We start from the raw sequence: 27,456 nt of genomic DNA on the forward strand, positions 1-27,456 counted from the left end.
AATATTTAAGTTTAAATCAGTGTACTTTTAAAGAAGAAAAGACCATTAAAATTATAAAGTCTTAAAAAATCATATTATGAAAAATTGTAATTCATTCTAAAATATTTGTGGACATTGAAAGCCTTACCTTGAGTTTAGAAGTTGAAATAAATAGCAATGAATTTTCCTTTTGGGATAGGTATTGGCCTGTTCTGTTTGCCTAAGTATCTTTGACTTCACATCGAAGGTATTTATTTACCTCTAAGTTTATACCAGCTCATTTGCGCCATATGCTAATGGTAAATTTCAGATTGAAATGTAACAATAGCCAAACATTTTAATTTGATAATGAGAAAAGATTAGTCTAATGGAAAAAAAGACAATTTATAAGCAAGCAGAATGTGACTGATAGTAAGCTGATAATTTATTCACAAACTCATGTCTCATGTGTGCATAATAAACATTCTAAACACAGCTATTGGGAGACATCTGTCCTTATTTCCATTAGACAATCTGTTTTTAATAATACACCTAGGACATAACTGTTCATTGCTTTGTTTATTCACTGAGGCCTGCATCTGTATATGGTTCATTTTCTGAGTCCACAGACCCCACCTATCTCATTGAGTGGTTAGCCAAAATGCCCAAGGAAGTATGACAACTCTACCCTTACAAGGTTATGCAGTTGTTGTGCATAGAAGCTGTTTGCATATTCCAAATTAAAAGGACCACGTTTGATTTATATGCCTCACTTTTCAAACAGTGAGTATATTTTATCTTTACAAAATCGGTTCTGAGATTTTTTAAAGTAAATCACATTTTAAAAAAAAATCCCTGCTTTTATTTCTTAACTGAAAAACTTTCATCTTTTAATTGATCAACACAAGTTCAACATAAATTAGATTGCAGTTTCATCAGAATTCAGTTTGGTTCAGCTAAAAATCACTCGTGCAAATATTTGGCACTAGAAACTAGTATATAGACATACGCTCATTATTTAAGCAAATGCTCATTTGTATATCTTAGTACAATGACCATCTATCGATGATAGCATCTGTCCCCTTCAAAAATACTTACAGTGAGATCTTGAAGAGGTCATATTTGCATGATTTTGAAACTGATCCTTCTCAAGTCAATATTACTTTGTCATCGATGGCAATCAATAGGCGAATGTGCCTCAGTTTAGATTTTTCAATGAACGTTCTGTTTATAAATTTTCAACTGTGAGCTCTAGTTAAATGACTCAATGTTCATCATTAAAGAAAATGTCCAGGATGCAAGAGTAATGAAGAAAAAGACTTTGATATCATATTACCAAGGTTCTTTGCTTTATCATTCTTTAGAGGTGTGGCCTTGTGCTATTCAACTCACCTAAAAGTCTCAGTTTCTTCATTATGAAACAGAGGTAATTAAAATTTTTTAGATTACTTTATTTCAGTTGAAATAATCAACCATGAATAAGAGCACCATATATATGAGATGGTAGATACAAAGCTTCATAAACATTTCAAAATACCATCATGAAGTAATAATTACCCCAACATGGTGGTAATGGAGGCTGAAGAGGGCATAATTAATTTCAAGGTGGCTTGTTTAGGATCTAAAGCTGTCTAGGTGACTGGCTGCAAGTTCAGAATTTGTAGAGCAAGGGCAGTGACCATTGAACAGAGTTTCTCAGTCTCTTTAAGCACCTGTGAAATTATTGCACTTGTTACATCTAGGTTGTTTATTGTATATGAAGACCATACTTTTATTTTAGGGAAAGAGGATGCATTAACATTGGATGAGCAAATTAGCCAGATGAGGAAAAAAGAGCCATACAAATAATACCTAAGGTATAATGTGGCCCTCGGAAAGCAAGCATTAACATTTTTGCTTCTTTTAATTTTCAGGTTTTGTTTTGGTTTTGTTTCATTTTTATTTTCTATACCCTAATGTCTTACAATAACCAGAATAGTTTAAAAGATGCCCAGGAATATGATAGGAAATAAACAAGGGAACGTGCTCCTGAGTCATAAGGAAAACATAAAATGTTTAGGAGGTACCATAAATACTGAGTTGTTTTACCAACTTCCAACTTTCTTAACAGTCTTTCTCATTGTTTTCTCACAATAACTCTGAGGCAGAGGGAACAAGGTTTTATGTGCCATGTTTGCAGTTGAGGAAAATGGACCCATGATTGCACAATGAAGGCAGGACTGGAAATGAAATCTTCTAACTCCCAGGTGTAGCATTACTTAAAAACATTGAGGATGACTCTCACTCTACTTTTGCCAGTTCTTGCTTTTGCATTTATAAATTATTAGCACAAATGGGTACGTGCCAAGATGCTTTATATCGATTTCCTCAGCATTACTACTTCCTCTTACCATGTCTCTATTTCTTCATTTTAAGCATTTACCACAAATTGTAATTCAGTCTTCCAAAGCCCAAGTGTCTCCTCCTGGAAGAAGCAGTTATCAATATTTCAGAATGGTAATTAGTACATTGAGAAGACGGTCCATAAAACTGATGGTTTGTCTGCTTATCTTTTTAAACATCAATAGAGCAATGTAAGATTTGAAACAGAGGGTCAAAATTGTGTTTTAGGAATTTGATGACAATGATTTCAGTAGATAAGGGAAGGAATAAAGCTTTCAGGGATGGAGTGGGGTTTTATTAGAGCTCTTTATAAATCTCTTTCATTGTCCTTGCTGATTCTTTCCTTCATTCATATATTATTTTATTTGCTTAAGAAACAATTATTTACTTGATAAATAAGGTGATTTAGAAGTATTTAGTTTTCATTTTGATAGTTGTTGTTCTCTATTTAATACTTCTATCTCATTGTCTGGTAAATAAATCTAGTGATTCATGATTTACAGACATGTGTCTTCTCTTATATCTTGAGATTTTAGACAAGGTTTCTTTAAGGCAGACACCAGAACTGTTCTGGGACTCAGTTTTTAGTTTTTGAAAAAATTAAACTCTATGTTTTGAGATCACTGTAGATTTATAGTCAGTTGTAAGACATAATACAGACAACCCATGTATGTTGTATGCTATTTCTCTAATGTTAACATCTGAAAATTATAGTACAATAGCACAACCAGAATATCGGCAACCCTATGGTCAAGACACAGATCATTTCCATTACACAAGGATGCTCATGATGCCTTCTCTATAGGCACGCCCCCTTCCCTCCCACCCCAGTTACCTCCTTAAATCCCTGGCAAATTCTAATCTGTTATCCATGTTTATAATTTTGTCATTTATAGAATGCAATCATACAAGTATGAAATATTTCTAGCTTGGAGTTTTATTCACTCAGCATAAATCTCAAGAGATTAATCCAAATTGTTGTGTTACCACGCAATGTATTTTTAATTACTGAGTAATATCCTAAGGCATCAATGTACCATAGAATATTTAACATTCATTAGTTCAAAAACAGCTGGTTTGTTTCCAATTTTTGGCTAGTACAAATAAGTTGCCACAACATTTGTATATAGGTTTTCGCATGAACATATCTTTATTTCTTCAGGATAAATGCCCAGGATACAATTGGTGGGTCATATGGTAGTTGCATGTATAATTTTTGTAAGAAATTATCAAATTTATATTTTTAATTAAAGGAATCAATTTTTAAATAGTTATAGGGCTATTAAGATTGTCTGCTTCAACAATTTGGATTTTGAAGATTTGATCAATTTCTCATAAGCTGTTTAATTGCTTAGTGCAAAGTTGTTCAGACTACTCCCTTATTATCCTTTTAATGAATACAATATTCACAGAGATATTTTCTGTTTAATTCATGATATTGATGATTGGTGTTTCTTTTCTTTTAATTTTGTTTTTCTAGAAGATTGTCAATGTTATTAATTTTTTTAAAAAAAGAACCATTTTTCTGTTTCATTTTCTTGTTGTTTTCCTATTTTCAGCTTCATTGATTTCTGATATTACCTTTATTTTTCCATCCTTCTGCTTGATTTGGGTTTATATTAATCTCTTTTGTTTTAATTTCTTTAGGTATACAAGTTTTAATATACAAGTGGGCAACAAATTTTCTTCTCTACTACATTAACTGCATTACTTAATTTGTTATATAAATTTTCTATTTTAATTTAAATTTTTTTTTTTTGTTTACATTGAGACTTCCTATTTGACCTATGGGTTATTTAGAAGTGGGTTGTTTAATTTTCAGTTGTTTGGAGGTTGTCCTGCTATCTTTAGGTTACCAATTTCTAGTTTGATTCCATTATGGTTAGAGAACATATTCTGTCTGATTTCAAGTCTTTCAAATTTGTTAACATTTGCTTTACGGTCCAGGCTGTAATCTATTTTGATAAATGCTCCATTGGTCTTTGAAAAACAAGTAGTATTTGCTATTGTATATTGTTTGGTTGTGTTCTTCAGGTCTTCTATAACCTTGCTGATTTTCCATCAGTTCCTAAGATTAGAGTATTGAATCTCCCAAATATAATGGGCTTTTCAGTTTCTTCTTTTAGTTCAATCAGTCTTTGCTTCACATCTTTAGAGACTATTTTACTTGATGCATATACATTGGGATTTTCTTATTTGTCATCACCTACTATTTCTCATTGTTTCTAGTAATTTTCTGTCCTCTAAAGTCTATTCATCTAATAATAACAGACACTCCTGCTTTTTAAAAAAATTTTAATGCATTTTATTTTATTTTATTTAGATTTTTTTCTTTTTTTAAAAGATAACATAGATCACAAAAACTGTTACATTAAAAATATATAAGAGGTTCCCACTCCTGCTTTTTTGGACTAGTGTTCGCATTCTTTTTATTTTGAACCAACTTTTGTCTATTGCATTTTAAATTAATTGCTGCTACACAGCCTATATTTGGACTATTTTAAATACTCATGCTAGTAATTTCTCTCTTTTGTTTGATGTATTTAAACCACTTAAATTTAAGGTGATTGTTTATATGTTAGAGCTTAAGTCTGCCATTATATTATTTTTTTGTTTGTTTTCTTGGTTACCTGTTCCTTTAATTTTTAAACTACCTGTAGGATATATAGGCATACTGAGGATGCCATCTATTTATTATAGTGTTTTTAATATATAACTTTATATCATTTTCTTAGTTATCACTATATAAATACATCATTTAGCACAGTCTACTGATTTTACTTTATCTCAAGTGGAGTATAGGAACCTCAGCTCCATTTAGATTCCTTTATCCCACCCACCTTTTAAATACAATTGTCTCATATATTTCTGCTACATAAATTGAGCACAATATCAAATGTTATTATAATTTCTTCTTTAAACTAATATGATTTAAGAAATTCATTAGAACTTAGATAGTAAATTGTATATATCTTTATTTTTCTGCATTTCACTGATCTTCTTTCCTTTCTGAAGTTCCAAATCTTCTCATCATTTCCTTTCAATTGAGATAACTTTCTTTAGTCATTTTTGTAAAGGTAAGTTTGCTAATATTCTATTATTAATTTTCTTTCATCTGAGAATATACTTATTTACCCTTCATTCTTGAAAGATATTTTTGTGATATATATAATTCTTTCAGTACTCAATAAATGTTATGTCACTTCCTTCCACTTTTAGTGTTGTTTTTCTCTTGGTCCTTCCAAGATTTATTCTTTTCTTTAGTTTCCAACATTTTCATCGTGATGTGTTTTGGTTTTATCCTATTGTGGTTCTGTCAGATTCTTCAATTTGTTGCCCTATGTTTTACCCCAAATTTTGGAAGTTTTGAATCTTTGTTTCTTTTTCAATCTACCATCTCCTCTCCTTCTGGGAGTCTAATGATACCAGGGTTAGCATTTTGTAATTGCCATACATAAGTCTAAGATTCTATTCATTTTGTTTTCAGTTTCTCTTTGTTGTTTAGATTGTGTAAATTCTATTAATCTGTCCTCAAATTCACTAATTCTCTTTTCTGCCACCTCCACTCTACTATTGTGCCCACCCAGTGATATTTTGATTTCAGTTCTTGTATTGCTGTTTTCTAGTACCCATTTGGTTCTTTTTGATGACTTCTATTTCTTTGTTGAGGTTGTCTGTTTTCCATTTGATTCAAGAGAATACAAAATTATTTGTTGAAGCATTTTTGTAATGACTACTTTAAAATAATTTCAACATCTGTTTCCTCTTATGCACATCAGTTGATTGCCTTTTCTTTTTCATGTTGTGCTTCTCCTGGTTGTAATTTTTCAATTTTATAGGAAGTATTTTGGATATTATATATTACAAGATTCAAGAATCTATATTTCCCCAGTAGTACCCTTGCTAAGGTGCAAATGCTCAGTGGGTCTGCAAATGTGCATAGTCTGCTTCCTGCTTGGCTCTGCCACTATCATCCTGGAAAAAAGTGGGCATCATGTGAAGGTTTTTGTTGAAGAGGGTGATTAGAAGTTGAGCTTCACCTTCAGCCCTACCAACACTTTCTCCTAGAATATGCTTATTCAAAGAGAATATAAATATATTCTCAGATGAAGGCATTGATTTGCATTGTTTCCTTGCCTTGGAATGGGCAAAGGATCTGCTCCCCACTGTGGCCTGCTGCTACAGGAAGTTGAATGTTGGCTCAGACCTTTTGGCTCCTGTAGGATAAGACTGACTGGAGACTCAGATTGCCCCTGGGCCCCGCCATGGTGGTGGGGGTAAAAGGATGATGAGAAGCCTCGTGGTGACTAGTGCTACCATATACTGCATTGTTAAATCTCTTTATTGCTTGTTGAGTATGGAGGCTTTGCTTGCTGTTGGATCCAGCTAATAGTACCCTGGCAGAGATATCAGAGGACTGCCTGCTTCCTCTGAGTTGGCAATGGAGCATCGTTTCCCCCTTGAGCTGATATCTGAATGACCCTGCTGGGAATCTGTTTGTGGCCTGCATCTCCAAGATTGGGGACAGAAGAGTAGGTCCCTGTTCAGCCCAACCAGCTGCCTAGAAATCAGTGCCCCTGGAGGAGAGGTGGAAGATCCACCTCCCACTAGAAGCACAGTGGGATCTGGGAGTGTGGGAGTGGCTTTCTATTGGTGTGTGGCTGAATTAGGGCTGGAATTGCCAAAGATCTTAGGCCACTCTCTTTCTGGTCCCTTGACTAAGAGTACCAGGCTTTTCCTGGAGCTTTTCTCAGTCCAGGGAGCTACAAGATTCAGTCCTTCCACCAAAACAACTATTAAAAAGGCAGGAACTATCTGGAACAACCAATTTTTTTTTTTAAAAGATTTATTTATTTTATTTCTCTCCCCCTCCCCCTTGTTGTCTGCTCTCTGTTCATTTGCTGTGTGTTCTTCTGCATCTGCTTGTATTGTCAGGTGGCACCGGGAAACTTCATCTCTTTTTTGTTGTGTCATCTTGTCGTGTCAGCTCTCCATGGGTGTGGCACCACTCCTGGGCAGGCTGTGCTTTTTTCACATAGGGTGGCTCTCCTTGTGGGGTGCACTCCTTGGACATGGAGCACCCCTGCATGGCACGGCACTCCTTGAGCATGTCAGCTCTGTGCATAGGCTAGCTTACCATACGTGTCAGGAGGCCCTGGGTTTGAACCTGGGACCCTCCATATGGTAGGCGGATGCTCTATCAGTTGAGCCATATCTGCTTCCCATGGAACAACTATTTTTGAAACCCCAGAGGCCATAAGAACAGAGAAGAAACCAGGGAATAGCAGGAGGAAGAGACTGATAAAGTGTGGTAAGAAAAGTAAATTGCTCTCTCAGTATGGCTGCTTCCAGCACTGATCCTGCACTCCTTTGGCAGGCCATGGGGTCCAACACTGGCTACTCACTGGAAACAGAAAAGGACATAAAAACCCTCTTCTCCAAGACCAGGGTGGGCAAGACCAATCATCGATGACAGCTTTATTAGTGAACTGGCATCACTGGGGGCCTGGCTCTGGGGGCAGCCATGGTTTCTAACCAGTACAGATGAAAGCAGTGGCAATTGTTACTAAAGCCCTCCCCGGACAGGTGGCTGCAGTGGAGACAGAAGGTCCCTGCATGTCCTCTGGGGTATGGGGTATGGTCAGTTGAAGGGCTGCATTTTCTGGGCAGGCCAGGAAAGTCAGGTGCTGTCTGAGAAGCTTTTGGCACCCTTGCTGATCCCTGTGCAAGGGCATTTTGGAGCTGGTCTGGGCCCCATTTGTGGGTGCATGGCACTGCACTACCTGGAAGAGACTGACTTGGGAAGGTCCCCTCCAGCACGCCCCTCCTTCCAGAATTCACCCTAGAGGCAAAGGCATCTTGAGACAATGAAGGGCGTGTGAGAAACTATTGAAGAGGCCAGTCTGGGGGCAAAGACCTGCAGATATCAACAATCTGGGAGAGGGAGGTCTGTTTCCTGGGAATTAGGGCCAAGAAAAATCTTATCAAGAGGGACCCTCCAAAACAACTAATAAAAAAGGCCCAGAACAGATAGAGGCCCAGAAAGACAGAAGCCCCTGCACGCTGCATGGACCTTAGGCAGACCTTCTTGACAGGAGGACAGAATCTCAAGAAAATCAAGAAAATCTCTGTCTTATCACCAGCTGGTTACAAAACCAAGAAACAGACGTCTCAGGGAAAACGTTAAAATGTACAGTACACAATAAAAGAGTACAAAACAAACCAAGAACCAGGAAATGATGGTCTATCCAAAGGAAGAGGATAAAAATCCAGAAAGGAAGTGGACATAACAAACTAGACCTTTTAAAAACTCATGTAGCAAATATGCAAGATGAAGGAAAACACAGAAAAAGAATGAAAGGATATCAGGTAAACAATGAATGAGCAATATGAGAGTCTTAGTGAAGAGATAGAAGTTTTAAAAAGGAACCAAAAAGATCCACAGTAACTGAAGTGAAAAATTTTCTGCCAGCTGAATGGAGCTGGCAGAAAAAAGAATTCATGAAGTCAAAGATAAGACACTGGAAATGAATAAGGCTGAAGAGCAGAAAAAAAATTATTAAAAGTGAAAATAGGAGAGTAGGTGTAGCTCAGTGGTTGAGCACATGCTTTCCATGTATGGTCCCAGATTCATCCCCTGGTACCTCCTAAAGAAATAGTGAAAATAGCCTAATGCACCTCTGGAATACCATCAAATACAGCAATATATATATTATGGGAGTCCCAGAAGGAGAAATAAAAGAGAAAGGGACAGAAGGAATATTCAAACAAAAACAATGACATAGACTTCTCAAACTTAGGAAAAGACATGCACATTCACATCCAAGAAGCACAGAGAACACCAAACAAGATAAATATAAAGAAAAAATTATAAGGGAGTCACAAATAGATTGAATGCCAATTTTTTATCAGAAACCATGGAGGCAAGAAGGCAGTGGGTTGAAATACTTAAAAGGCTAAAAGAAAACAATAGCTGGCCAATAATTTTTTACTCAGTGAGACTTTCTTTCAAAAATAAGGGAGAGATTAAGACATTCTCAGATAAATAAAAGCTGAGGGAGTTCATCACCACTAGCCCTGCCCTACAAGCAAAGCTAAAGGAAATTCTTCAACTGAAAGGAAATGACACGAGACAGTGGTTCAAAGTGGCAAAAAGAAATAAAGCCTGGTGATAAATGTAAACATTTGGTTAAATATGAATGCTAGTACCATCACAGTCTGTTGATTAGTATGTAATTCCACTTCTTACAGTTACTAAAATGCAAATGCATAAAAAGTAATCATCAATCTATGGTTTTGGCATGCATTGTACAAAGGTATAAGTGGCAACACGTACAAAAGAATGGGGGTCAGAGGGGTATCAAAAGCATATATGCATGCTTTTGAAGTTAAGTTGGTATCCAACCAAATATGGTTGTTATATATTTAAGTTGTTATATTTTAACCTCATGGTAACCACAAGGAAAATAGATGTAAAATATATCCAGATAGAAATGAGTAGACACTCAATATGATACAATACAAAAACCTTAAATAGATATAAAACGAGGCATTTGTAGCAGTGAGGGACAAAAATGGTATGATTTACAAAGGTTAGGCAACAAAAGGGCAGAAGAAAGCAGTGGATTATCACTTGCGAATGTGAATGTGAATGAATTAAACTCTCCAGGCAAAGAGCAGAGATTGGCAGAATGGATAAAGGAAGCATGACTCCACAATGTGCTACCTGCAAGAGACTCACCCTAAATTCAAAGATGCAAGTAGGTTGAAAATGAAAGGACAAAAGAATCAAAAACAAAAACAAAAACAAGAACTACCATTCAAGTGGTAACTACTAGAGAGCTAGGGTAGCTATACCAATATCAGATAGAAGAGACTCGAAGTCAAGAACAGTTATGAAGGATTAAGAAGATCATTATATACTGATAAAAAGAACAATTCAACAAGAACTTGTAACAATTACAAATATATATGCACAAAATGGCAGGTCCCCAAAATACAGGAAGCAAAAACTGACAGATGTGAAGGGAGTATTTGACAGTTCTATGTTAATAGTAGGAGATCTTGGCGGCAGACTTAGCCCAGTGGTTAGGGCGTCCGTCTACCACATGGGAGGTCCGCGGTTCAAACCCAGGGCCTCCTTGATCCATGTGGAGCTGGCCAATGCTCAGTGCTGATGCGCATAAGAAGTGCCCTGCCATGCAGGGTGTTCCCCGCGAACGAGAGCCCCACACGCAAGGAGTGTGCCCCGTAAGGAGAGCTGCCTAGCGCGGAAGAAAGTGCAACCTGCCCAGGAATGGTGCCGCACACACGGAGAGCTGACGCAGCAAGATGACGCAACAAAAAGAAACACAGATTCCCGTGCCGCTGACAACAGAAGCGGACAAAGGTGCAGCAAATAGACACAGAGAACAGACAACCGGGGTGGGGATGAGGGAAGAGAAATAAATAAATAAATAAATCTTTAAAAAAAATAGTAGGAGACTTTAATATACCACTTTCAATATGGGATAGAACATACAGTAAGAAGATCAATAAGGAAATACAAGATTTGAATGATAGTCCCAACCAAGTAGACCTAACATAGAGAGAGAGCTGTAGCACTATATAGAACACTTCACTCAACAAAAAGAGAATACACATTCTTCTTGAGAACACATGGATCATTCTCCAGGATAGACCATATATTAGGTCACCAAACAAGTCTCTATGAATTAAAAAACACTGAAATCATACACTGTATATTCCTTGACAAAATGGGATGATGATAGAAGTCAATAACAGAGGGAGAAATGGAAAAATTTTAAATATATGTAAATTAAAAAGCATAGTCTTAAACAACCAAGGGGTTAAAGTGGAAATCAGAAGCCAAATTATGACATACCTTCAGGCAAAATAAAATGAAAATATAACATATGAAAACTTATGGGATACAGTGAAGGCAGTGCAAAGAGGGAAATTTAGCTCTAGATATTTATAATTTAAAAAAAGAAGACTCAACATCAGAGACCAAACCTCAAAACAGGAAAAATTAGAAAAAGAAGAGCAAACTAAATCCAAACCTAGCAGAAGGAAGGAAATAACAGAAATTAGAGCAGAGATAAGTGAAATAGATAAAGAAAAAAATAAGCAGAATCAACAAAACTGAAAGTTGTTTCTTTGAAAAGATCAATCAAATTGACATACCTTTAGCTAGACCGACAAAGATAAAGAGAGAGAATTCAAATAACTAAAAGCAGAAATGAAAAGGGGTATATGATTACTGACCTTGCTGAAATAAAAAGGACTGTAATAGGATACTATAAACAACTGTACTCCAATAAATTAGATAACCTAGATGAAATGAATAAATTCTTAGAAACACACCAACCACCTACATCAACTTAGGAAGAAATAGAGGACCTCAACAGACAAATTACTATTAAAAAGATTGAACTAATACCTTCCAGCAATGCAAAGCCCAGGAACAGATGGCATCACAGGGGAATTCCACCAAACATTCCAAGAAGAATTGACTCCAATTCTGCTCAAACTTTTAAAAAAACTGAAGATTTGGGGACAGTCCCTGAAACATCCTGTGATACCAGTATCACCCTTGTGCCAAAACCAAATAAAGGTAACACAAGAAAAGAACACTACAGACCAAAAATCTCTTCTGAAAAAAGATGTAAAAATCCTCAACAAATTACTAGCAAACTGAATCCAACAGTACATACATATATGTTAAAGTTTTATTTAGGAAAATTGAGGATTCTTTTCCTGTTTATCCAATGTCAGTAAGATTCTAAATTATGTAAAAATAAATATTTCATGATTTAACATATTAGAATCCCCAGTACAAAATCACTCCATTGAGACCTGATTTAGCAGTCATAAAAATTAAACAATTTATATGTCACATCAATATTTTAAAATAAGTAAGGATTTTTAGCAATTTCACATTTTAATTAATTAAAATTACTCAAGATAGCTGTTGAGAATAACAGCATATTTTAGGAATTATGCACTATGATCAGTTATGTAAGACTGGTCCAATATTTCAAAAATCAATTAATGTAATACACCACATAACACAATGAAGGAGAAAAACCACATGATCTTATAAATTGATGCAGAAAAGATATTTGACAAAATCCAGCACCTCTTCTTGATAAAAGTACTTAGAATACCAGTACTAGAAAGGAATCTTCCCCAACCTGATAAAGGGCATATATGAAAAGCTCACAGCTAACATCCTACTTAATGGTGAAATACTGAAAGCTTTCCCTCTAAGATCAGAGTCAAGACAAGTGTGCCCACTGTCACTGCTGATATTCAAAATTATACCAGAAGCACTTGGCAATAAGGCAAAATAAAATAAAATAAAAGGCATTCCATTGGAAGGGAGGTAGTAAAACTTTTCCTGTTTGTAGTTATGTTCCTATAAAAAATAAATCCTGAAAAATTCCCAATAAAATCCTAAAGCTAAGAAATTAATTCAGCAGGGTGGCAGAGTACAAGATCAATACAAAAAATCAGTAGTGTTTATATACACAAGTAATGAACAATATGATGGAGAAATCAAGAAAAAAAATTCTATTCACAATAGCAACTAAAAGAACCAAATATCTAGGAACAAATCTAACCTAGGATGAAAAGACTTCCACACAGAAAAAAAAACAAAATATTGCTAAAAGAAATAAAAGAATACTTTAAAAAAAGGAAGGACATTCATGTTCATGGACTTTGTGTTAGTCAGGGTTCTCTAGGGAAACAGAATGTTCAAGAGGTATCTGTCAATAGCATGCGATTCCATAAGAGTCTCTCACACAGCTGTGGGGATGCACACGTGCAGGTTCCTCAGGCAGGCTACAACCAGGGACTGCAATGAAAGTTTAGTGAAGGTTCTTGATGAGTTCTGGGAGATGTTGGCTGTCCAAAGATGAGCTGATTGGGTTAAGCATCACTCATGACGGAGAGCAATCTCCCTGATTGATGTAATTAAAACCAGCTATCGATGATTTACCACTGCAGTAAAGTCAATGGCAATTAAAGTCCATAAATGCCCTTGTATTACAGTTAGCCCAGTGCTTGCTTGACCAAACAACTGGGCACAATTACCTGGCCACATTGAAACAATAGCCTGACCATCACAGACTAGGAAACTAAATATTGTTAAGATGTCATTTCTATCCAAAGCAATTTAGAGATTTGATGCAATCCCAATCAAAATTCCAACAACCTTCTTGGAAAGTCCAATCATAAAATGTATATGGAAGGGTGAGGGGACCTGAATAGTTAAAGCATCTTAAAAAGAAGAATGAAGTTGGAGAACTCATAGTTCCTGATGTTAAAACTTACTACAAAACCACATTAAACAAACCATCATAATACGGGCACAAGGATAGACCTATAGACATATGGACATGAGAGCTCAGAAATCAACCTCATATTTATGGAAAACTGACTTTTGACAAGGTGGCAAAGAACACTCAATTGGGAAAGAATCATCTTTTCAAAATATGGTATTGGGAAACCTGTTCTCCACTTGCAAAAGTTTGAAGGAAGACTCCCTACCACACACCAAATAAAAAAGCCAACCCAAAATGGATCAAAGACCTAGGTACAAGAGCTAGAACTGTCATTTCCCTAAGAGAAAACATAGGGAAACATCTTCAGGACCTTGTATTAAGCAATAGTTTCTTATACTTTACACCCAAAGCATAAGCAACAACAATATATTAGATAAATGAGGCCTCATTGAAATTAAAACTTTTTTCCTCAAAGGACATTTTATGAAAATAAAATGACAACCTACACAATGGGAAAAATTTTTTGAAATCTACATATCCAAAAAGTTTTAATATCCAGAATATACAAATAAATCCTTCAACCTAACAACCAAAACATAAAACTTCAATTAAAAAATGGGCAAAACACTTGAATAGCCATCTCTCCAAATATATGTATCAATAGCCAGAACACATATAAGAATATTCTTAAAATCATTAGCTATCAGGAAAATGCAAATCAAAATGACTATATGATACCATTTCACAACCATTAGAATGACTGCTATTAAAATAATAAATTAAAAAAATAAAAAATATTGGAGAGGACGCAGAGAAATAGTGGCAATGGAAAATGCCGAAGCCACTGTGGAAGATAGTCTGTCAATTCCTCAGAAGGCTAAGTATAGAGTACCAGAGGACCCAGCAATATTACCACTAACTATATACCCAAAGTGTTTGAAAGCAGGGACTTGAAAAAATATTTCCACACCAATGTTCATAGTGGCATTATTCACAATTACCAAAAAATGGAAGCAACCCTTGTCCATCACCTTTTGAATGGATTAAGAAAATGTGTTATAGACATTACAATAGAATAGTATTCAGCCATAAAAAGGAATGAAGCCCTGATATATATGACAACTTGGATGCATCTTATAGACACCATGTTGAGTGAAATAAGCCAGACACAATATTGTATGATTTCACTGATTTGAAATAATTAGAATAAGCAAGGTCATAGAATCAGAATCCAGAATATAGATTACCTGGGAACAGGCTGGAGACAGGAAAGGGGAAGTGAAGGCTTAAAATTTCCCAGATTCCTATATGGAAACATGGAGATGTTTTGGTAATAGATGGTGGTGACAGTAGCACAACATTGTGGACATAATGAACAATAGTGACATAGATATCTGAATGATCCTCTGGACAGAAAATTTCTCTATTTTTTAATCTTGGCATTACCATTATAATTGCTATTTTATTTATTTATTTTTCTATTTTTATAAGTGAAATTGTACTATAACTTTCTATTTTTCAATAAAGGGGTTGGGATCTGCTTTTTTGACATTTTGACATTAAGGCTACTTTCTTAAAATGGATTGTTAAACTCTACATCTATTTCCGTATTCTGGACTAGTTTAATAATATTAGAATGGTCATTAGGGCTCTGGTGCTTTTCATAGTTGTAGCTCTTTCATTTCAAATTCTCATATATATTTGGTCTACTAAAGCTTTCCATTTCTTATTGGGTGAAAAAGCTAATTATTCTTTTGCTAGGATATTATCTACTTCCTTCAGTTGATTATTTTTTTTTAAATTGAATCTCTTTTGTATTTCACTATTATATTTGAATAGTTTTGCTATCTTCCCTTGTTCTTATAGAAGGCTCATTTCACTCATCTCTTCAAAAATTAGCTTTTAGTTTTATTTATCCACCTTTCTTTTGGTTTATTGAAGTCATTTTCTAATTTCTTAAGATGAATTTTGAGTCCTTTATTTCTTATTAATAAAAACATTTATAAGTTATGACTTTCCTGAGTATATTTTCTGCTATGACCCATAGATTACGTTTTCTTATATTTCTCTTCCTAAGGCAGTAATTTCAGTTTAAATTATTTTTGAGGAAGAATGTGTGAGTGTGTTTTTATTTTCCTAGCAGTTTAAATGTGCTTCTAGTCTCATTAGGTTATGTTTAGAGACAACAGCCTGTAAAATTCTAAATTTTAAATATATGATAGCCTTGTGAGTATGGCTAACATTTCCATGAAAGCCCAAAATGCATTTCCACTGTTTAAGATGCAATGATCTCTCTCTATAGCTAATAAATCAAATCGGTTGATTGTATATTTAAGTCTTCTACAGACTCATTCATCTTTTTTCTTCTAGGATAGAGCTACTTAAAGTATGGCCCACAGATTAGAACGAGTCTGTGACCTGTTACCAGTTGATGATGAAATAAGTACAGAAATTCAGTTAACATTTAGAAAATTTTTATAAAAAATTAAGAGTAATTTTCTTTCCACTGAATCTCATGTTTTAAATTATTTTAATTTTATAATAATTTCCTTGTGGTGTTTTATTCATAAATTATCTGTCCATGATTGTTTGGGGAAAAAAAATAAAACCAGTCCTTCACCACAGGTAGTTTGAGATGCACTGTCATATATGTCTCTGATTCTGAAAAGTGTTATACTGAAATAATTTAACAAAATTGCTCTTAATCACAATTTCCTTCCTTTCAATTTTTAAAATATGTTTATCTGTTATACCCTTTGCTGCATTTGCTTTATGAATCTTCTATCACTATTACAAATTTCCCCTTAATCATCATATAATGTTCCTAATGTTTACCTTTTGTGCTTTTAACCTTGAATTTTATCATGTCTAAAATTAATATTGCCTTTCCTGTTTTCTCTTGTCTGGTGTTGATTTTTCTATTGCTTTATTTTCAACATTTAAAAAAAACAAAATCCTTACTCTCTATTTAAAAAATTAAAAGCACCCTACCCTTTTCCTGAATTTCCTTAAAATAGTGCAGTTGTTTCTTATTTTAACCTAATCTCACCGTTTTTGTCTCTTAAAAAGAGAATTTAGTCGAATTAGAGAGTAACAATTGATACATTTGGTTTTATTCTTTCTGTTTAATTTTATTTAATTGCTTATTCTCTTTCCCCCCTAATTTTGCTGGTTTTATCAAGGTGCTATTCATTTACTTTTTTTCTCTTTGTTAATTTGAAAATTCTATTGAGCCTTCTCATTCCCTTCACCCCTAATCAAACTACAAAAAATCTATCTACCATTATATGAAAACACAATAGTAACTATTTTCCACTGAAAACCCCTATGGTGTCTCCCAGGTTCTCTCCAACCATAACAAATGAGGCTTTTAGAAAGAATACTTTGACATTCATTTCTAACTAAACCACCTTCCTCTTGCTTTGATATGACATATATCACTGTTAATGATTCTTTCTTCATTATGCACTGATTTGAAATAGTTTAATTTTGATCAAGTTATTTCAAATCACAGTTTGCATATGTAATTGTTTGAAATCCCAAACTATTACTCATTACTAGTCACATTATATTATTCATTCATTGAATAAACATATATAGTATTTAATATAAAGCAGCCAAAGCTCTAAGAATTTTACAAATATTAAATGAATTAATGTCGTATTGATATTATGACTTGTATAAATAATATTACTTCATTTACAAATGATAAAACTGAGATATAGACAGTATAATTATCTGCTTTTCGATAGAGCTGGTAAAGGTTGAAGTTAATATTTAAACACTGGAGACCTAGTGGCTACAGGTTCTGGCTCTAAATCATTGGGTTACAGTAACACTTCAGTTTATGAATATCTATATCCATATCTACCTCTAGCTCATAAAAAAAAACATGCAAAAAACACTGACATGTGCACATGATTATGCAAGGTTCAATCTCTGTGTTTTACTATTTTGTTTATGTTTAAAATTCCTCCAATTGGTTACATAGGTAATATAGCTCCAAGTGTTTGCATAGTTACAAAGAGTTTTATTTATTACTTAGAGGGAAATACTTTGACTAATAACAGAATTCTTGAATAGCAGTGTCTACATCAGGAGGGATGAGACCCACCCTGGGTCATGCTTCACTGAAGTACTCCATTCAAAGGTTCCCTACTGAAGTCACTTCAGTCAAAGGGTCCCTCACTCACAGGAATGCATTAGCTCCAAGAATATGATCTTTTCTGGGGTTCACTAAAGCTTCAAAACTATCACCTACTATGACATTAAATTGTGTGGAATTAAATATAAGATGAGAGTCTGATTTTATCAATGCATTTCACTTTTTTCAGAAAGAGGGAAAAGTAAACAAGTCTGTTGACATGCATTAGTGAAAAACTTCACATTCAGCTATTCCCGCTTATATAAGTAGCAATATAGGCCAAGAAACAATGTACTGTAGAAGGATGGATTCAAACACAATGGTTCAAGAGGTTTGCAAAACCAGGTTGTATTAAGATCTTAGGCAAGGAATTTGACTTCCCTAAGTCTCAGTTTTCTCATATGCAAAACAGGAAGAAAAATACCAATCTGATTTTCTATTTTTGTTTGTTTGTGATTTCATATTTTTGGGTAAATAAAATAAGTAAGTCTTCATTAGATTGGATCTTTAAAATGTTATAGTCTCATTACTAATAAAAATAGTAAGTAAACATATCTTGTGTTTTGTTTTTTTAAAATTTTTGGTTGGTGGAGGGAGAAGAGTGCTATAAATGGTAACAGAAATATAAAACAAAGTGTGGTTATTTTCCCCTTGGCTTTTATGTCTAAAATAAATTACATCTGGGCAATAAAAATAATCTTTTTTTCAGCACTTACTATATTTTAAACACTCTACACTCTTTCCTCAAATAAATTATGTTATTTAACTAGCAGTCAATCATTCTTTACCTGGAAATATGTACCTTTGTAATGTTTTTTTCTGTGTTTTAATACATTCTCTATAGTTAAATTATCATTTGCCTTTACAAAACCAGATTTTCCAATTAAAAAATAAAGTTGTCCCTCAAAATATATTAGGGAGTTTCATCTATTCATTAGAAATAATATGGTTTTAGATGTTATTGTTTCTTTAATAGAAGATTTCAGGGTGATATTTTGTATACTAATGCAACAAAGATGCATGGTTTTATACCAATGTTAAACCATTGATATAAATAAAGAAATGTGTATTTTCCAATGATGTTTCTATTTTTTATTATATATTTCTATTTTTCTGCCATTATAGTCTAATTTTATGGCCATATATCATAATTGTCATGAGGATGATTCCTTTCTATGCATTCAGATCCACACAAGTGCAGTGCAAACTCCGTCTAGTGATTTGGCTCCATTTGCTTAACTAAGTACTTAGAATTTTTAGACAGCTAAAATTTGTTTTACTATATTCCAGAAGCTGTTGGTAGGTTAATGGGACATTGGCATTGACTAGAAGAAAGTTTGCTTTTTTTATAAAATGAACAAGCAAAAATTGAATGACCCTTGCATAAGTCATATTGCCTTTTAAATATCAGCATCTCAAAATTTTTATTAGAAATATTTACTTAATTCATAGACTATCTTGTCCTTATATATGAAAATCTTGCATATACTCCTAAGAGCAAATTCCTCTATTTGATTCATAAAATGACAGACACACTTAATAGTTTTTTAAAAAATATATTCTTTATGAATTTATACATATATATGAGTATTTTATAACACACATTGAAAGCAAATGAATACTCAACAAAAGTAATAAAACTTAAATTTTGCATTTTGAAGTTTACCATCATTAGTTATTTTTGACAGATTTAGTTAATTTTTGAATAATTAACTAAATGAATTAAAGAATAGTTGAATGAATTAAAGAAATCTGGACTTCTCTCTATTATAGTCTAGGATCTGAGAAAGTCTGAAGCCAAATCCGTTCTACCTGCTCAGTGACTACTGAGAGAGAGAATTTAGTCTGTATTCTGACTCCAGAAATCTTATTAATGGAAGATAAACTTTTCTGGCTATCAAGAGTTTAAAAGCACAGAGTGGAAGTAGGTAAATTTGGCCTTGAAAATACAATGAATCACATTTTTCCCTATTAACCACTGGTTCTGACGCTGCTTGGTTGTGATATTGGCAATTCAAGAGGAAGGACATTGTTCTTTTCTCCTTTTTAAACAAAATCAGGGTATTTTTCTTAAGTCAGATTTCCCTCTTTACTGACTTATTCATGAAGGTAGTTGAGCATGAATTTTATGAAAAAGAATATGACTGATAGTGTACTCTGCTACCCTGTGAGATTGGAATTAGTAGGAATGCATTTAGAGACATTTACTTTAGTACTTATAATCTGATAGTCAGTATATATGCAGCATAAAACTCACATGTTGTGCCCACTCTAAAATAATACTAACTAGGGAAGTGGATGTAACTCAAGTGATAGAGCTTCTGCCTACCATATTGGAACAACTGGGTTCAGTCCCTGGGGCTTCCTGGTGAAAAAGAAGAAGAAAAAACCTGCCCATGTGGCAAGCCAGTGACTGCGTGAGTGCCCGTGTGGTTAGCCAGTGCCCCGTGCAAGTGAGTCACGCAGCAAGATGATGATGACACAACAAAAGAGAGACAAGGGGAGAGTCAAGGTGAAGTACAGCAGGAACTGAGGTGGCACAATTGATAGGAAACCTCTTTCCCCATCAGAGGTCTCCAGGATTGAATCCTGGTGAATTCTTGAGGAGAGAATATGAGAAGAGAAGACAACACAGACAGCAAAAACAACAGGGCTGGAGGAGGGGAAGGGGGGAATAAAAAAATAATAATAACTAACAACAATGATATGGTGGACACATTCACATTTTAATATTTCCTTAATAAATTTACTGATATTTTTGGAGGAATAAATATATTGAGTGTTAGGCACACTGACACAACTTACACAATATGATGTACATATTTTAAGCACAAATATCTCAAGAGATAATTTGATTTGCAGAACAAATGTGACATGGTGCTATACAAGGAAGGATTTGTTTCGTAATTAAAATAAGGGGCATTTTAAACCTGCCATGTATAAAGTACCAAAGAGCAGTGTTCCTTCATTCTCATGATCCTCAGTATGAAACCTACATTTTTAATCTGTTTCTTCCAATATTGGAGCATGGCCTTAAATTGTGGTCCAAAGGGCATTCTGATGATCTTTGTATGACAAGATGAAAGATGAGAAAAATCAATTTCTATGCCCTAAAGAAATAACTACTGGCATAGGATTTCACCAAATCTCAGTAGATTCATAGCAATGAAATAATCCAAAATTATTAAGAAGGATGTGGGGTTTATCATACAGAGATCCAATATTCTATTTTTTGAAACTAGCAAGAATAAAACAATGAATCACAGTAATATATATATATATATAAAGAAGCAAATAATGTAACAGAACTAAAAAAGCAAAATTATATTAGTTATTCATATTGTGAACTATTTACTGATCTCCCCCAGTACAAATACCCGGAATATATAATACACTTTTACCATGTAGAGCAGATGTCCTTGTGTGTTGGACTACAATAAAAAAAAATATGACTCAAATACGTGCAGTAGAGACTCATGATTTTGAAGACACAAATTGGTTGAAAGTGAAAGGATTGAAAAGTATTCACTATACAATTTAAGATACAAAAGAGAGCTGGGTTGGGCATACTAATATCAGGTAAATTAGACTTTAAGTGAAGAACAGTTGCAAGGGACAAGATGATCATTATATACTGATAAAGGGGACAATTCAATAAGAAGATGCATGAATTATAAATATATAGGCACCTAAGAGCAGAGTCCAATTGTTACATTAACAATAGGAGACTTTAATACACCACTTTCCAAAATGGATACAACTCTAGTCAGAAAATCAATAAGGACATATTAGACTTGAATGGTACTCTAAATTAACTAGCCTTAACATATGAATATAGCAAATTTCACTCAGTAAAAACAGAATACACATTCTTCTCATGTGCACATGGATCAGTCTCTGGGATAGACCATACGGTGAGTCACAAAACAAGTCTCAATAAATTTAAAAATATTGAAACCATACAGTTTATGTAATCTAACCACAATATAATGAAGCATGAAATAAATAACAGAGGGAGAAATGGAAAATTCACAAACGTGAAAATTAAACAACATACTCTAAATCAGTCAATGGGTTAAAGAGAAAACCACAAGCAAAAATTAGGAAACATCTTGAGGTGAATGAAAGTGAAAATACAACCTACAAAAACCTTATGGGTTGCAGTGAAGGGGGTGCTGGGTAGGAAATGCATAGCTCCAGGTACTTAGACAAAACTAGAAGAAAACAAGGGGGAAGCAAAGATGGCAGCAGAGTAAGGAGCTACTAGAGTCAGCTCGGGATACAAGGCAGTTGGTGGTCACCCAGAGCTACTTAAAGCATCTGTTCAGGGGACCCAGGAGACCAGAGAAGTATCCTGCAACATCCTTGAGAGTGTGGAAGGAGGAGAATGCCCATCTGCACAGGTGATTCATGAGTAGAGCCGTACACACTGTGGAGGTCAGTGCCTGCAGCGCACAAGCCACCTTGGGAGCTATTCTGTGGTTGAGTTGGAAGCTCCATTTCCTCACAAAAAATGGGAGGAAGACATAGTGTGGCACCAACTTCAGCTCCTTATTAGTGGATTCAGTGGGCTGAATTAGAATCCTAGGAGCAACTAAACTTTGAGCCTGTCCAGGTCAGAGGGAAGATGGTGGTTGCCATTTTGACTCTGTCTCAGGCATGAGGGGAAGTGGCACTGATTGAAAATAATCATTCTTGTAAAGACCAGCTTCTTTCCACCCAGGTTGGATTGCAGGTCTAGCCTAATCTCCAGTCCAACCTCCAGCAGGGAGGAAGCTGGGGGAACCTGCATCACCTATCTGGGAAGCTGCAAGCTATGCCACAGAGGTTGGTGCCCATCCTACTCTGGGGATGCAAGTTGCCTCAGGAGCTATTCCATGACTGGAATTGGAGGCTCCATTTCCCATAAAGGGTGGAGGAAGAGACAGTTGTCCACTGTCTCAGCTACTGAGACCTCAGCTAATGATTAGCGGACTTGGCTGGCTAAAATATAATCCTGGAGACAGTCAGGGTCTTGGCCTGTCCAAGCATGAAAGATTCCAATAGATGTCATTTTGACTTAACCCCCTGGCATGAGGGGAATCCTGGCTGACTGAAACCCAGTGAACTTAGGGACTGGCTTCTTTCCACCAAGATCTCACTGAAGCCCTAGCCTAGGCTTCAGCCTCAACTCCAGCAGAGAGGTAGCTGGCAGGACCCACACCAGGCTCTCCAACAACTGCAAGTGCTCTCCACTGGCACAGGCTGAATAGTCAGTTACCTGGAGCTGCATTTCTGTACCCCAAGAGAACAGAAGAGGAGCTGGGTATCATTGGCTCCTCTGGGTAATGGCAGGAATTTTCAGCCCACACAAACAGGTTTGTTGAGTGCCTTTGAGCTCATCTCCACCTCTATCCCCCCACAAGAAAGGAGGGGGCTGGTGTTCCCTCAACCCCTCAGAGCAGCTTCAGACACATTTGGCCTGCACAAGCTTGACCATTGGGCATCTGTGGCTCTACCTCCATCCCCAACAGGACAAAAGATGGACTGTGTTTGCCCAGCCTCTCTGGGCAACTGCAGGTGCTTTTGACCCACACAGCCTGGATTGGTGGGTATTTGTAGACCTACCCTCACCCCCCAATAAGAAAGAAAGGGGCTGGTGCTTCCACAGCCTTTCTGAGCAACTGCAGACCTTCAGCCTGCAGGGACTGGACTATTGGATGCCTATGAATCCACCCCCACCCTCAATAGGATAGGAGGGTCTGGTGTCTCCACAGACTCTCTGGACAACAGCCAACTGGGACTAAACTGTAGGGTGCCTGTGGGTCCAACCCCACACCTTAACTGGGTAGAAGGGGGCTAATGTTTCCTCAGCCTTTCCAGGCAACAGCAGGTACTTTTGGCCTACAGGGACTGAACTGTTCAGCATTGGTGGTTCCATTCACACACCCTAAAGGGCAGAAAGGACAGTACTCCCTCAGCCTCTAACAGCAACTGCAGGTGTATTTGGCTCACAGATATTAGGTTGTTGGGCACTCCAGAGTCCATTCCCACCCTGGGCAGGGAGAGGATCTGGTGCTATATCAGTTTACCTGTGCAACTGTTGTCATTTTGGACCCAAACAGCATAGATTGCTGACCACAACTATAGCTCCATCCCTGCCTAATGTGGGTGAGGAAGGGGTGTGAAGCATCATCAGTGTCTCCAGGTGACTATGGACAGTCTTATTGTGCCCAACTTGGATTATTATACATGGCTGCAGCTCTGTCCCTACCCCTGACAGAGGAGAAGGGTGAGAGAAGTTTCATCAATTCCTGAGGCCATGTGGGCAGCTTCAGCCTCCATACCTTACAGCACCAACTACATCCTTGGCTCCTACTACACAACCCGCAAGGGAGAAACGATAGGAAGCCCTAAAATAAGAAAAAAACATACACCCAGAATAAATACATTGAATAAGGTAGATGTGGAAATACCAATAAAAAATTACAATTCATACCAAGAAACAGGAAGAGATGGCCCAGTTAAAGGAACAAGATAAGCCTCCAGATGACATAAAGTAGTTGAGAAAACTAATCTTAGATGTTCAAACAAATACATTCAACAAGATGGCTAAAGAGATTAAGGATATTAAGAAGACATTGGATGAGCACAAAGAAGAATTTGAAAGCATACATAGAAGAGTAGCTGACCTTATGGAAATAAACGGTACAATAAATGAAATTAAAAATACACTGGAGGCATGTAACAGCAGATTTGAGGAAGCAGAAGAAAGGATCAGCGAGCTCAAAGACATGGTCTCCAAAAACAAACATACAAAAGAACAGATGAAGAAAAGAATGGAAAAAATTGAACAAGGTCACAGGGTACTAAATAACAGCAAGAGATATGCAAACATATGTGTCATGGGTGTTCCAGAAGGAGAAGAGAAGGGAAAGGGGCAGAAGGAACATTTGAAGAAATAATGGTCGAAATTTTCCCAATCCCATTGAAGGACATAGATATCCCTGTCCAAGAACCAGAACATATTCCCATCCAAATAAATCCAAATAGATCACCTGTGAGACACACTAATCAAAATGTTAAAAGCCAGAGGCAAAAAGAGAATTCTGAGAGCAGCAAGAGAAAAGAAATGCATAATTTATAAGGCATATCCAATAAGATTAAGTGCTGATTTCTCATCAGAAACCATGAAGGCAAGAAGGCAGTGGTATGACATATTTAAGATACCACTGGAGAAAAACTGCCAGTCAAGAATTTTATACCCAGCAAGATTATCTTTTAAAAATAAGGTTGAGATTAGATTATTCACAGATAAAACAGAAACTGAGAGTTTAAAACAAAAAGACCTCCTTTGCAAGAAATACTAAATGGAGTGTTACAGCCTGAAAAGAAAAGGCAGGAGAGAGAGGCCTGGAAGAGAGTCTAGAAATGACAACTCTATCAGTAACAATAACTAAAAGTGTCAAAATGACAGATAAACTGCAAAGATCAAAATGGATGAAATAAAAACTGCCTTTACGGTACTAACATTGAGTGTTAATGGATTAAACTCCCCAATTAAAAGACACAGACTGACAGAATAGATAAGAAAATATAAGCCATCTATATGTTGTCTGCAAGAGACTCACCTTAGATCCAATTGAAAGTGAAAGGTTAGAAAAAGATATTCCATGCATGCAATAACAAAAAACAACAACAGAACAAAACAAAACAAAAAAATGCTGGGGTAGCTATACTTATCTCAGAAGATAAAGACTTTAAAAGCAAAACTATTATTAGAGACAAGGAAGGCATTACATATTAATAAAAGGGATGATTCACCAGGAAGAAATAATAAACTTAAATATATATGCACCTAACCAGGATGCCCCAAGATACATGAGGCAAACACAGGCAAAACTGAAGGGAGAAATAGACATCTCTACAAATAGTTGGAGACTTCAATACACCACTCTCAGCATTGGATAGAACATCCAGGAGAAGATCAATAAAGAAACAGAGACATTGAATAATATGATAAATGGACTAAACCTAATAGATATATACAGAACATTGTACCCCAAAACAGCAGGATATACATTCTTTTCAAGTGCTCATGAATCTTTATCTAGGATGGACCATATGTTGGGTCACAAAGCAGATCTCAATAAATTCAACAAAATTGCAATTATACAAAGCACTTTTTCTGATCATAATGGAATAAAGTTGGAAACCAACAAGTGGCAAAAAAAAAAAAAGGGAAAACTCATGTATATATGGAGATTAAATAACACACTCTTAAGTAATCAGTTGTTCAAAGAAGAAATTTCAAGAGAAATCAATAAATATCTCAAGATGAATAACAATAAGAATATAATATATCACAACCAATGGGATGCCACGAAGGCAGCATTGAGGGTTTATAGCCCTCAATTCTTACATTAAAAAGAAGAAAGAGCTAAAATCAATGAGCTAACTACACTGCTGGGGGAACTAGAAAAAGAATAGCAAACTAATCCCAAAGCAAGTAAAAGGAATGAAATAACAAAGATCAGAGCAGAAATAAATGAAATTGAGAACAAAAAAAAAAAATTGAGAGAATTAACAAAACCAAAGGTTGATTCTTTGAGAAGATTTACAAAATCAACAAACCCTTAGTTAGACTAAGAAAAAGAGAGAGAAGATGCAAATACCGAAGGCAAGATAAAGATATTACAAAAAAAGAAAATTACAGACCCATTTCTCTAATGAATACAGATGCAAAATCCTCAATAAAATGCTGGCTAATCAAATCCAACAACACATTAAAAGAATTATCCATCATGATCAAGTAGGTTTTATTCCAGGCATGCAAGGCTGGTTCAACACAAGAAAATCAATCAGCATTAATAAATCAAAGAAGAAAAATCACATGAACTTATCAATTGATGCAGAAAAAGCATTTGATAAAATACAGCATCCTTTCTTGATAAAAATACTAAGAAATAGGAATTGAAGGAAACTTTCTCAACATGATAAAGGCCATATATGAAAAACCCATAGCTAACATTGTACTCAATGATCAAAGAGTGGAAGCTTTCCCAATGAGATCAGAGAAAAGACAAGGATGCCCACTTTAATCACAGTTGTTCAACATAGTGCTGGAGGTTCTAACTAAAGCAATCAGGCAAGAAAAAGAAATGAAAGGCATCCAAACTGGAAAGGGAAAATTAAAACTTTCACTATTTGTAGATGATCTAATTTTATATCCAGAAAGTCCTGAAAAATCTACAACAAAGTGGCTAGAGCTAATAAATGATTTCAGTAGAGTGTCAGGATACAAGATCAACAGGCAAAAATCAGTGGTGTTTCTACACAATAATAATGTGCAATCTGAAGAGGAAGTCAGGAAAAAAAAAACTCCACTTACAATAGCAACTAAAAGAATCAAATATTTAAGAATAAACTTAACCAAGGATACAAAGTACTTGTATTCAGAAAACCATAATTTACTGCTAAAAGAAATTTTAAAATACCTAAATAATAGGAAGAACATTCCATGCTCATGGATTGGTAGACTAAATATCATTAAGATGTCAATTCTACCCAAATTGATATACAGATTCAATGCAATCTCAATAAAAATTCTACCAGCATTTGTTTTCAAATGGAAAATGCAATTGTCATATTTATCTGGAAAGATAAGTGGCCCCAAATAGCCAGAAACATCTTAAAAATGGA

Source organism: Dasypus novemcinctus, chromosome 25 (assembly GCF_030445035.2).
Source record: "Dasypus novemcinctus isolate mDasNov1 chromosome 25, mDasNov1.1.hap2, whole genome shotgun sequence".
NCBI classification, from domain to species: domain Eukaryota; kingdom Metazoa; phylum Chordata; class Mammalia; order Cingulata; family Dasypodidae; genus Dasypus; species Dasypus novemcinctus.